The 13,658-nt window shown below is 33.9% G+C and overlaps 1 protein-coding gene across 1 annotated transcript in view; it reads right to left on the minus strand.

Moving 5' to 3' along the window:
- LOC6051685 overlaps positions 1-10,290 on the minus strand; it is a 505,391-nt gene extending 495,101 nt beyond the window's left edge. The window contains exon 1 of the mRNA XM_038251263.1: positions 10,274-10,290. The gene's annotated coding sequence lies outside the window, so the exon portion shown is untranslated. The remainder of the gene's footprint in view (positions 1-10,273) is intronic.
- Positions 10,291-13,658: the final 3,368 nt, after the last annotated feature.

Genomic DNA, 13,658 nt, shown 5'->3' on the forward strand with positions numbered 1-13,658 from the left:
TAGTTTTCTGCTTTACTTATATTTCATTTAAAGTATCATATTACAATTAATAACCTTTCTTACGGATACCATTTTTTTTATTAACTTCAATGCCATCAAGTATTCTACCTTAATAGTGCGTACATTTCCTCGACATGAAATGAATTTTTAATTTGTTCTCTGCTTAACCTTGACTGTTCCACCACTCCCAAGCAGCTTTCATAGCAAGTCAAAAATTCATACCTTTATTATCCCATAATTTCCCAAGTAACACCTCCTTACTCCCGCTCCTTCCTTCTCCAGAAGTCTTTATCGGCATCAAACACCGACACCCGGGGTTTTCACCGAGCATAACCATTCCGAGGGACATTCCGGCCAATTTATGGTGGTTATTAATTTTAATTCCTGCGAAAATCCTTCGCACCTTCCTCCGCACCCACGTGTTAGAGGGTATGTGTGTGTCCACACGGCCACAGCTTAGGGGCGCTTCAAAGTCGTCTCTAAACCGGGCTAGTAGAAGAGTGGAGAAAAAGGGGGTGGAAAACTTTTAACCGCAGGCTCCCACCTCACCGCGTGTGTTAAACCGCAGCATCATCCCGGCAGAGGACGGGGGCCGCACGTGGCCACTTTGGCACATGTGTGTGCCGCCGATTTGGCGAGCCGCGTGTGAAACCATGTGTGTTATAGAGATGTCCTCTCCGCCCGCCGCCGCCGTCGGGCTGGTTGTTCCGAACAAAGTTATGCGGCCGGGAATGTGTTAATCATAATTAATGGGCTTTAGACGAGGATTGATGTGGTTCAGCGTGCGCGGATTGGTGTGTCAGTGTGTGCGTTGCTGCACTTGTTCAAGTGTGATAAATGCCACCGCTGGGAAAATTGTGAAATATTCCACTAATGTGTGCGTGTGTGTGACGAGGTGGCACGGAGGGAAAAAAGTTTAAAACGATCCATTTGTCACAGGGGCTTGGGGTCGGGGTGGCAGCGCACAGGAATTGCCAAGAAAAATTGACGGTAAAGACAAACGAAAATAAATCTCACTCTGCGAACCCGTAGGAAAGGTGCGAGCATCCAGAGTGGAAGTAGTACATCTTTTCGCAAAATATCTTCATCAATATTCATTAAACTGGTGACATCTGATATGCTTTTAAGAAGACACATCAAGGCGTTTCTACGACTTTGATCAAATTACTTGTGTGTGAAAATTGTAAAGCAATGTAATGTAATTTTTGTTTGAAATATTTTATATTTTCGTTGGATTACAGCAGACCTGAAAAAATGTGTTCTTTCGAAAATTCACTTAAATGAAATTCTATAGGCTGGTACAAATTTGAAACAAAAAGTTTTTGTTTCTCGACTCCTGTCAAGTGTCTTTTTCAGATATATGGCTCCAAAATTTAAAAAAAATATGTTCGAATGTGTCCTATTTTATTAAAATACAAACATAATCTTTGAGCAATGTTTTTTAAACAATTTACTACCACATGTTTTTTCTAATGAAAGTTTAAATTTTCAACAATATTTTTCCGCCCCCTGATTTTTTGAGGATTTTTGAAGTCCCCTCTCTTAAACACTTAAAAGAAAATTTGCAATGGCCATCTAATAAATACATTTTTTTTATTGGAGTTCACGTTGTAAAACTTTTTTCTTTCTTAGATCATTCGACATTTGTTTTGTACTTTGCTTCCTATTTTTTTGGTTTTATTAGGATAAACTTTAATTCTTTACACCAATAACTTATACTGTATTTTTTACATTTTCTTGGGCATACATTTTCAGCCATACTTTTTGTTAGCTAGTATAGCCAATTGAGTTTGGAAAAGTTATCCTAGGAACATTTTAAAGTGAAATTATAGCTTTTACTTTATGGACCAAGAGATTTGTAAACAGCAAAACAAATTCAATGATTGGAGATGTGCAACTGAAAAAATACCAACATTTTAAAATCTCAATAATTTAATTCAATTTAATTTGGGAGTCTAAGTAAGTTTTAAGTCATATAAGTGGGCAAAGTGGGCAAGCCATGGAAAACTTATAAAATCTGTATAAATTTGGTTTTGGGAGTCTCCGTTTGTAATCGGTCATGTAATTGATCTGAATATGTTGTTCTGTATCTTTGGAGTATACATTTTCAATTTGGTATTAGCCTATGTGAATGGAAAGAATACAAACAATCTTAAATGTTCTGTTAATTTAAATTAATTAATATAAAACGGAGTGACACTAATTACCTTGACAGGTTTAAGATTTTTTGCAAATTGAAAAATATGAATTAATTAAAGCGAAATGGTATGGAACCATACTGACCATGGTAGAAAAGTGATCAAAGTTTTTCAAAAAAGTAGTTTTTAAAAATTTTTGAAAAGGTTTGAAAGTTAGTTAAGGCGTCATCCATAAAGTATGTCACGCTCTAGGGGGAGGGGGGGTCTGAGAAAGTGTGACATTGCGTGTTAAAAGTATAGGGAAAGCGTGGCAAAAGGGGGGAGGGGGGGGGGGGTAAATCTTGGCTGATTATAGCGTGACGTACTTTATGGATGAAGCCTAACTATAATTCATAAAACATCACTAAATAGCATTATTTTAATACTCACCAAGTACAATGTTTTTCTCGATGAAAATGAGTTTTAATCGAAAAAGGACTGCACCATCTTAAACTTTGGACAAAGGACACATTCAATTAGTTTAAAGTTTCAAGTTTTAATTAATATTGAAACCGAATTTGAAATATCTTCAGTCCCGGGCAGACGGTATTAACAAAATTCATGCCATTTCAATGACAAATACTGTTAAAATAACAGAAAATGTTATGGAATCTTCTTTAAAAATACTTTTTTGCATAAGGATATCATAACAGTTTATGTTATCATAACAAAATTTGTTATTAGTCTGATATTGGTTGAAAGCCAAAACAACTTTTGAATAACATTTATTGTTATGGAAGAATTCCTCCAACTTATTGGGATGATCGGATTAGTTGTTAAAATAACAAAAAATAATAACAAAGATTTGTTCGAAGAATAACTAAAAATGTTATCAGACTGTTATTACAATAACAATCCAATAACAAAAAAATCATAACGACGAATAACAAATCTTTTTATAAATAACATGAAATGTTATTGGCCTAGTATTTTCAAATATCAAAAGATGTTATTCCCAAGTTATTTCCGTCTGCTCGGGGTTTTATAGTACAGTAGAACAAGTTTCATAGGAAAAAAGGAAAATTCATTAATCATGCTACAACATTGGTTTTAAGGGCTACAAAATGGAAAATTTTAAGAAAACATCAATTTGTATTAAATTTTAATCAAATTTGGAACTATTTTTTACTTAACCTAAAATTTATTTATATTTTATAAAACGTTATTGAAACTAGTTAAACAATCAGTTCAATGTGAATTTTTCAAACCAAACATTCCAAGTAACCTTACTAATGGTCAATTTGACGTAATGAATTGAATATGCATACTTTTAGGCTGAAATTAGTAAGAACACAGTGATAATCAATGTCACCCTGGTTTTTTAAATAGCGATTTTCATCGAAACATTTTTTTAATGTACATGTACAATATCAGACCGATAACAAATTTTGTCATGATAACATAAATTATGCAAAAATGGATTTTGCCAGAATATTCCCTAAAACTTTTTGTTATTTTAACAGTATTTGTTATTGAAACGGCATGAATTTTGTTATTACCGTCTGCCCGGGATGAGAATGCAACATATGTTGTTCACTAACCCCGAGCAGACGGAGATAACTTGAGAATAACATTTTTTGATATTTGAAAATACTAGGCCAATAACATTTTATGTTATTTATAACAAGATTTGTAATTCGTTGTTATGATTTTTTTGTTATTGGGTTGTTATTGTAATAACAGACTAATAAAACTTTTAGTTATTCTTCGAACAAATCTTTGTTATTATTTTTTTGTTATTTTAACAACTAATCCGATCATCGCAATAACAGTTGGAGGTATTCTTCCATAACAAAAAATGTTATTTCGGAGTTGTTTTCTCTTTTAATCAATATCAAATCAATAACAATTTTTGTTATTACCGTCTCCCCAGGACCTGACCTAAAACTGAGATTTTTAATATTTTTAAAATGTCATATGGCCTTAATTCAAGTTGTGCATTTTACTCCAGAGATATAGAACAACATATTTTAATGAATGTTCGAGACTGACTTAGAGTTCTAATCTAAAAGGTTTTCTGAATCATTTTATAATTTATCTACATTGATTAATCTTACATGATTTATACAAATTTGAAATTTTACATGGGTTTATGAAAGTAGTTTATTTAACTCTACAGATAGAGAAAAACTAATTTACCCCACTAAGATGATCGGAAACTGACCAAGACTACCATCCCAGAAGGGTAATTTTACTGGGGCTAATATAAAAAAAACAAATTTCAAGGGCCTGTCCAGAACTTCTGAGTGCTCAAAATTTCTTTGTTATATATACCAGAATTTGCCGAAGGAAAAAAATCGTATTTGTGGTCAAAAAATCAAAAAAAAAAAATCGAGATTGTTTCCCTCTAATCACTCTTTTCATTCCACTTGCAAACTCCAATTATTCCCTCTCCTAATCACTGCCACAGGCCAAAACCGTTGATAAGAACCCTTGTCCCCAAATCATCACCACCGAAAATTCATCGTGTTCGCTCAACCAAACTGTGAGGGCAGATTTTCCCGTCAATTACCACCCTTCACAGCACAAACACGTTGAATCCCGCTTGTTTCGTCCCCAAAAACCCAACTCCCACAACCAACGACGACGACGTGCGGTCATTTCCGTCCAATATCACCTCAAATCCCACTCATGACACGTGTAAGCCAACCAGTAATCTCAGCTCAGTTCAATTTGGGCCAACCAACAGCAAAACAGCAGGAGGAGTTGGGTTCGGTGTTTGGTTTGCTATCTTTTCCTTGTATTTGATTTTGACCTCGTACAGCTGAAATCATTTGGCCCAGAATTGAGCTGCAAAGTTTTTTAGCCAACTTGAAGAAGTTGGGTCTTTAAAGGTACTGTTGAAGGGGGGAACTTTGCACCACCTTGATGCTTAAAAATGTTTATCCAAAGTCACAAACTCGATCGGTACCAATAAGAGACAGACACGTTTTTTCCTGTCTCAAAAACAGAAGACGCATCCGAGGTGGTCTCGGTTCCGACAAACAGATTCGTTTCTTCAAGTGATAGCCTTTGGCTTCGAAAATGGGGTGTCGTCGTCTGTTCGGTTGGTCGTTGCGGTCGACGTTCGGTCGACTGTGAACTGAAGATATAGAAAATGAGGTCGATCGTTTTTTTTCTTTTGCGAGAAGGTTTCATCCCCATCCCAAACTGACCATGCCACCAGACAGCACAAAGCTTAATAGAGATGACCGAACCCTAGAGCAAATTCGACAAAAATCCGAGAAACGATAAAATTATCAATTTATTGTTATTTGATGATGTTGTGCCGCACGCAGAAATGGGCTCATGTGGTGGGGGCGGATGATACTTTGTTACGGAGACAAGGGTGCAAGCAGCATTCCAAGCTGGTCAATAGAAGGAGAGAAGATGGCTAGTGTTGTTTGTCGAAAATTGGTTCGATGAGGACAAATGACGGTTGTCGGTGGTCAATGTCCGGAGAGCATATGCTTTAATGAACTGAAAAAGGTTCGTTCATAAATAATGGAAGCACAGAAAAAATATTTATTTATGAAAGGAAGAACAATGCCAGACCTGATAACGTTGGGTGTTCCTATTTCTTTTTGAAAAAGGTTCGCAATACCTACAACTTTACCCAAGACACCAAATCGTTCAGAAAGTTTTTCCAAAAGAAACAGATTTTCGTAATGTACGTACCACCGTCGTAAAAAAATCGTCTATTAAAATAGTGTCTTCCGATAAAGATTATCTATCGATATTTCGACAACTCTATTGGCGATGGTCTTATCGAAGATAAAGGACCATTGCTCATTTATAAAAACTTTCTAAAATTGACTAAATCCAACAGAATCATGATAAGTTTTTAATAGTTTTATTAATAATATAATAAAGTTAATTTCAAAGTAAAAAAAAAAACAAAATACCGTACATTTTGAAATTATTTGATTTTCATAATTTGAAAAACTGGTGCCTTCGGTATGCCTAAGGCTACCAACTCTTGCTGAGCAAAAATCCGTACACTTTGCCGATATGACACCATGGTGTAACAAAAACTGTCAATGAACTATATAGATAAATTAAATTTAATAAATTAAAACATAAAACTGTGTCGTTTTTACAGCTAACAAATTTCACAAAATGCTATCAGAGTGCTTATGACTTGCACGTTTAAAAGTATTCATAAAATAAACCGTGATTTGTATCAAATCATTATGTTCTTAATTTTTTTTTGTTAAACGTTTAAAGTTTACGAAATGTCAAGTTTGCTTTTACGAATAATATCGTTCTACGTGTTTTCACGAACACTCTTCCAGAGTTTTTTTTATTGAAAAAGTCCTATAACATGTGAAACACAACAGTTTATAGGACCTTTTTAAAAAACTCTAGATTTGTTAATTCAAATGTTCAAATGTTTTCACAAGTTTTATTAAGCCTTTGGAAATGGATAAATATATTCAGTAAGGAATTTCTAAAAGAACAATTCTAGAGTTTTTTTTTAAAAAAAGTCCTATCAACATATGAAAGACAATAGTTCAAAAATTCTAGAATTATTGATAATCAAGTTTGAATTGAGGAAACCCCGGAAAATCTCCCTTTTTAAATTAAACTCACAGAAAAATAAAAATTTCTAGTTAACAAAAGCTTCGACCAAATCAAAAACCAATTTAATGATTAAAAAGTTGTTAAAATTCCGTACCAATCCGTATCATGCGTAAAATTCCCTACAAAAATTCCGGCCTGTTAAAAATCCGCGAAGAGGTTCGAAAATCCGTATGGTAAGGAAAAAATCCGTACAGTTGGTAGCCTTAGGTATGCCCAAAGAAGCCATTTAGCATCGTTAGTTTGTCCATATAATTTTCCATACAAATTTGACAGCTGTCCATACAAAAATGATATATGAAAATTCAAAAATCTTTATCTTTTGAAGGAATTTTTTGATCGATTTGGTGTCTTGGGCAAAGTTGTAGGTACGGATACTGACTACATTGAAAAAAAAATCATTCACGATAAAAAAAAATTGGTGATTTTTAATTTAAATTTTTGTCACTAAAACTTGATTTGCAAAAAACACTATTTTTATTTTTTTTATTTTTTGATATGTTTAAAGCGACATAAAATGCCAACTTTTCAGAAATTTCTAGGTTGTGCAAAAAATCTTTGACCGAGTTATGAATTTTCGAATCATCACATTTTTTTCAAAAAATCGAAATATTGGTCGAAAAAAAATTTCAACTTCATTTTTCGATGTAAAATCAGATTTGCAATCAAAAAGTCTATAAGTGAAATTTTCATAAAGTGCAACATTATCAAGATATAGCCATATCTAGGATTTTTTAAACAGTCACAGTTTTCCATTTTTTTAAAGAAATGCACAAGTGGGCAATCTTGAAAAAAAATTTTTTTTGAAAAGCTGAGAAAATTTTCTATATGTTGCTTTTTCGAACATTGTTGATACGACCTGTAGTTGCTAAGATATTGCCATGCAAAGGTTTAAAAAGCAGGAAAATTGATGTTTTCCAAGTCTCACCCAAACAACCCATCATTTTCTAACGTCGATATCTCAGCAACTAATCGTCCGATTTTCAATGTTAAAATATGAAACATTCGTGAAATTTTCCGATCTTTCCGAAAACAAAATCAAGATTTACATTTCAAAAGGGCCAAACATTCAACACTACGCCTTTTTGAAGTGTTAGTCCTGATTAAAAAAATTGAAAATATCAAAAAATCCTTCAAAAAATACAGATTTTTGAATTTTCATACATCATTTTTGTATGGACAGCTGCCAAATTTGCATGGAAAATTAAATGGACAAACTAATGATGCAAAATGGCTTTTTTGGGCATACTGAAGGCACCAAAAAAGTTTCAGCCGGATTAAAAAATACAAAAAAAAAATAAAATGACCAAAATCTCAGAGAATTGCTCCCTAACGTTTTATAAACATAAATGTGTATGTTTATATGAATATGAGTATCAAACGATGCATGATTTTGGTATATTTTTCAATTTATTTTTTGTGAAATATTTAAATTCTCAAAAAAAACCTTCCTGTAAAAAGTATTTTTCATTTAAATTAGATAATTTAAAAAAATACTGTATTTTGTCAAATTTCATAATAAAATCAAACCGAACTCTAACTTAATGAACATTCAAACACAATTTTGCTCATTTTAATTGCGATTTATATAATTTTTAATATTTTCGGAATAAATACGGCATTGAGTGTTATTAAAAAAAACTTATATACAATGGAATCTCTGGCTGCCAATATTCTCAATATCAATGTTGCCGTAAAAAAAAAACGTATCAACAACGAGAGAGTCCACTGTATAATACAAATGAATTCAAAATATCGCTTATCAATTTGAAATGAAAACAAAATTTCGCTCCGATTAATACCCATGTTGCGAACAATGAAAATTTGAGTTTTTTTTTTGTTTCGAAAAATGTGGAATTTTGTTAAAATTTCAATATTTTTGAAAAAAATCGGTATTTTGTGAAAATTTTCAGTATTTTACAAAAAAAAAAATCTAAAAGAGTGAATGCGCATCGTTTGATACCCATATGGCAAATTATTGAAAAAAAGCATTATTGGCATCGTCAAAAAGTTTATCGCCGAAAGAATTATCGAAATGACGATAACAACAGATTATCGTTATTGCTCGACGATAACGATAGAATTATCGTTATCGTTATCGAATCTAGATAATTGTATCATTAGCAACCTTACCTTGTCTATTACATAGTTTGAGTCAATAAAAAAAACATAACAAATTAAAATGATTGAAATAGGCCGACTTCCTAAAGAATTACTCAAATTGATCATTTTTCATAAATTAATTATGGTAAATATTGAATGTATCAATATTATGAATAGGCTTATCTCAAAACTGTGGCTTTTTAAAGCAATCATTTTAGGCATTTTTTGTTAATCGAAATATTTCGAAATACATTTAGGAGGGCAAGATATATTTGGAATTTTTATTAGTTTCTTCGAAATTTATAAATTATGCTATCATTTTAACAAATCCTTAGAAGAATAACTTTTCAAAAATAATTTATCAATTTTTTTACAGTTCCAATTGTTAGCTGTAGCATCAAGCAAATCCTCAACAATCAATAATTTATTATGGAAATTATGCAAATGATTATTGCAATTCAAGGCTCCATTTTTCAATTTGCAAACCTCCCAAACACGTGCAAACGTGGTAATCCAATCGATTTCCCCCGTGCTCAATAAAACAGATTCATTTCACTTCCTTCTCGTTTTTCGGAAACACACCGTTTCAAGCTAATAAAAGAAAACATTCCTCCTAATGGGTAACATCATAAAAACTGATATTGTAAAATAGGAGCCCCAGAAAAAAAAAAAACGCGTCACGCGTGAAAGCTTTACCTTAAAAGAAGCATTTTCCACTCCTAGTTTCGAGAACACACAGGTGGGCGGGATCATTTTGACGTGGTGGCCAAAGTGTAGACGAAATAAAATAAAATCAAATTCGTGTTTTGCAAACGGGAGTGGAGGCAAAATAGCTCCGCAGCTGGAAAGTTCGCCGACTTTTCGGCGCGTAAATGGAAAATATGCCAAGATCGGGTAATTTTATCGACGGGAGACAGCTTTTCCCACCCCCACTTTTGGAAGAGTCTCTTTGGGCTAGGATTATTTTTTTTTCTTGCGTAGGCAAAACATCTTGAAGTGTTAAAAGGATAGCGCCCGGGCTGAATGGAGTGGCTGATGGTAAATAATGGGCAGACGGGTGTCGTTAAACGAGTTTGTAAGCTTTTGAGTGCTTTCGGTGTTACCTTGAATCAAGTCTTGACTGATGTGTGGGCGAGAGTGACGACTTTTTAAGGAAATTATGCAATTTCCTTAGGCAGTTGGGACGTGCTCGGAAGATGGTGATTTACCTGGAAAAAAAGATAAAGGATTGATTTGAGTATATTTGGAGTTTAGGATAGATACATATTTAGATTGTATTATAAGTTCACTTCTTTTCCATATATTTTGAGCTAGATAATTTGTAATGCGAATGATTTTGAGTGAGGTTTGACACAACACAATTTCACCTCAACCTAACATGGTACTCTTAAGTCACTGTCAATTCCCAGTTCAGGAAATTCCGTAAGACTTACCTCTATTTTGTCGCAATGCACAATTCTCGTTTTTCACGTTAATCCCCGCGGAGTCTCTCAAGTTCCTGTCCAACTAATTCCACGATATGTTCCCCTAAAGGAGCATTTCCGTCTAGTGTTGCGTGTATCTTCCGGATATCCATTTCTCAGAACTCAGCTCAACAGCCAGCTATGGATCGAACATTGCAAATTAGCACAACTTGGTGGCCTTCTTGCGTGGTTCGGTGTCACCAGTTAAGGAGTCAGTGACAGAGAATGGACGACCGGAACGGGGGAACGTGACTGGAACACTTTCAATGCCAGACCGGCCAATCTGAATGCAACCGGTTCAAGACATCACGTGGGAAGACAAACGGAACGGAACCGTTGCACCGTGTTGTGGATGGCTGGCGCAGAGGTCTTGCGTGTCCGAACCTCCTGAGTGGATTTGCGTGTATGTCCGGTAACGACACGCCGGCTTGTTGATCTGTGACCAGCATATGACATTGTGGAGGTCGTTTTCGAGGAGGTTGAGAGAAAAGTCGTGACAGTCGTGTTTGAAGGTAGACGTGGTAAACGTTACTAAATTTTCAAAGATGAAAGGTTTTAAGTCAAAGTTGTCATGTCTATTAAAAAATTTCTTAGAAGAGAAATTTATACAACAGTTTTTCAGATATTGAAACAGGGACCTACAAAGTGATACACAGAAAATCCCAAGTCCGAATCTAAAATGAATAAATTCCAGAACCCACAAAACTATTTCACGTTTTCTTCATCACAACAGAGTCTGAATACTGAATGGTGAACACAGCTCACAGTTTCCCTGCTCAGAACTAACACTCCAAACGGTTGCCATACGGCGGTGTTGCTGCTGCAAGAGTGGCATCCGAATTTCAATGGAATCAAATATTCAAATAAATCACAAAAAGGGCTTTCCATATCCGCCTTCACGTTTCGGTTCTCAAAGAAACTGTTTTTCAGAACTTGGTGCACACCACAGATGCAGCTGTCTATAAAACCGAATCGGAGCACACACACACAATGGTAAATATTTCACTATTTACTGTGAATTTGGTGAGCTTTTTTTCGGGAGGAAACCCCCACCCCATTCTGTTTGTCTCTCTGTCTCTCACTGGAATCCAGTCTGGGTTTGCACCGATATTATTCATACATTTTATGGTTTTTATTCATGGAACAGCCTCAACGCGTCAAATGAAAAAAAAAACCTCCCCGAACCAAACAGACTTTCTCGCCATAAATCTTTTTCGGATGTGTTGTCCTAGGGTAGGAAGGTATAAACCCATCATGAATCAAAACAACGCACACAAACACACCCACACTCACATTCACACAGAATCGGAAAATTGTCCCACTTTACAGTTGGCGATATTTTTCGTATATGCACCAGCATTGTAACGGAATCCAATTGCGAGCCGGCCAAACATGGCAACAGAAAGAGACAGTCAAATAAGGGAGTTCGAGGGTGGTTGGGTGGGTTAAAAATAGAGTTTGGGACCCCTCCAACCAGGGGTGGTTCGGCGTAGAGTAGCACATAAATCAACACAGCACATGCACTCGCTTTACGACAATTGCCAATTCACCTCGCCACCCACTCGAGCCGGGAGGAGGGACACGTGCACGGAAAAAAAAGGTTGGTTTGGTTGGGAGTTTTGGTAGAGAGCCATGCGACTCCACACATTAAATTTTTGTCTCATATGAAATTTAAAACGCATAAAACATACATACATAAAACATTTTTAAATTTAAATAAACTCTTAATTTGTTTTTAAATTCAATTAATTTTTAATTCATGAATTAAACATAACGCAATTAAAGATGAAATATTATTCTAACATCTCATTCTAAAAAAAATGATAAATTTATTTGAATAATTTTGTTTTGTTCAACCATAGAACATCGTTTTTAAACGCTACAACACCTCTCCCATCCAAACTTAACAAATTGATACGTTACGTACCAAATTTCAAACAGAGTCAACTTTTCAATTAAAAATATTTTAAGAAACTCTATTTTCCATGTCAACGAGTGTTATGGAATCTTCTTGAAAAATGCCTTTTTGCATAAGGGTTTAATAACAGTTTATGTTATCATAACAAATTTTGTTATTGGTCAGATATTGGTTGAAATCCAAAACAACTTGGGAATAACATTTTATGTTATGGAAGAATAACTCCAATTGTTATTGAGATGATCGGATTAGTTATTAAAATAACAAAAAAATAATAACAAAGATTTGTTCGAAGAATAACTAAAAATTTACAAAATTTCAAAAGATTTTTGAAAGTATCCAAACATCCTTAAAAATTATTCTAAACACAGGGGAATGCATTTGAAATTGATTTTAGCTGATTGCACTTCAACTTTAATTGAAGTCTTGAAGCTTTATGAAAAAAAAATTGCACCTGATTTTTTGGGCCGATTTTAAAAATATTTGAACCAGACTAATTTTATGATTATTGCAGCAAAATTGACACAAAATCTTTAAAACTAATTAGCTGCATCACTAATTAATGTTCTAGAACAAGTCTTAACACATTCACTGATTAAACAAAATTATAACGAACCTTGAATTTTATGTTTTTTTTCCTTTCTATTAAAATCACTTAACTTCCCGGGCAGACGGTAATAACAAAATTCATGCCATTTCAATAACAAATTCTGTTAAAATAACAGAAAGTGTTATGGAATCTTCCTGAAAAATCCATTTTTGCATAAGGGTTTAATAACAGGTTATGTTATCATAACAAAATTTGTTATTGGTCTGATATTGGTTGAAAGTCAAAACAACTTTGGAATAACATTTTTTGTTATGGAAGAATAACTCCAACTGTTATTGGGATGATCGGAATAGTTGTTAAAATAACAAAAAATAATAGCAAAGATTTGTTCGAAGAATAACTAAAAATGTTATTAGTCTGTTATTACAATAACAATCCAATAACAAAAAAAATATAACGACGAATAACAAATCTTGTTATAAATAACATAAAATGTAATTGGCCTAGTATTTTCAAATATCAAAAAATGTTATTCCCTGCTCGGGTTTATTTCTTTTTTTTATGCAATCAAAAATCCTTCATACTAAATTCATTTTTGTTTTTGGATTTCAGGAACCAGTTTTTGGAACATCTTTGTTTACTATGGACAAATGCTAACCAAATATTTTTAGTATTCATTGAAATATTTTTTGAATTTAAATATTGAAATCATCTTGTTATAAGCTTGTTATCTAACATAAGATTAGTCTGGCCATCCCCTGTGTCATACTCTGGAGACCCGTGAAGTAAAAGTCGGTTGCAAAAATGCACTGGTCATTACCCGGGCAGAAAGTTGCATCTTGGAAAAATCTACCCATGTTCGTAAAAACACGAACAAGTCAAGTTCA

This window comes from Culex quinquefasciatus, chromosome 2 (genome assembly GCF_015732765.1).
Source record: "Culex quinquefasciatus strain JHB chromosome 2, VPISU_Cqui_1.0_pri_paternal, whole genome shotgun sequence".
Lineage (NCBI taxonomy): Eukaryota > Metazoa > Arthropoda > Insecta > Diptera > Culicidae > Culex > Culex quinquefasciatus.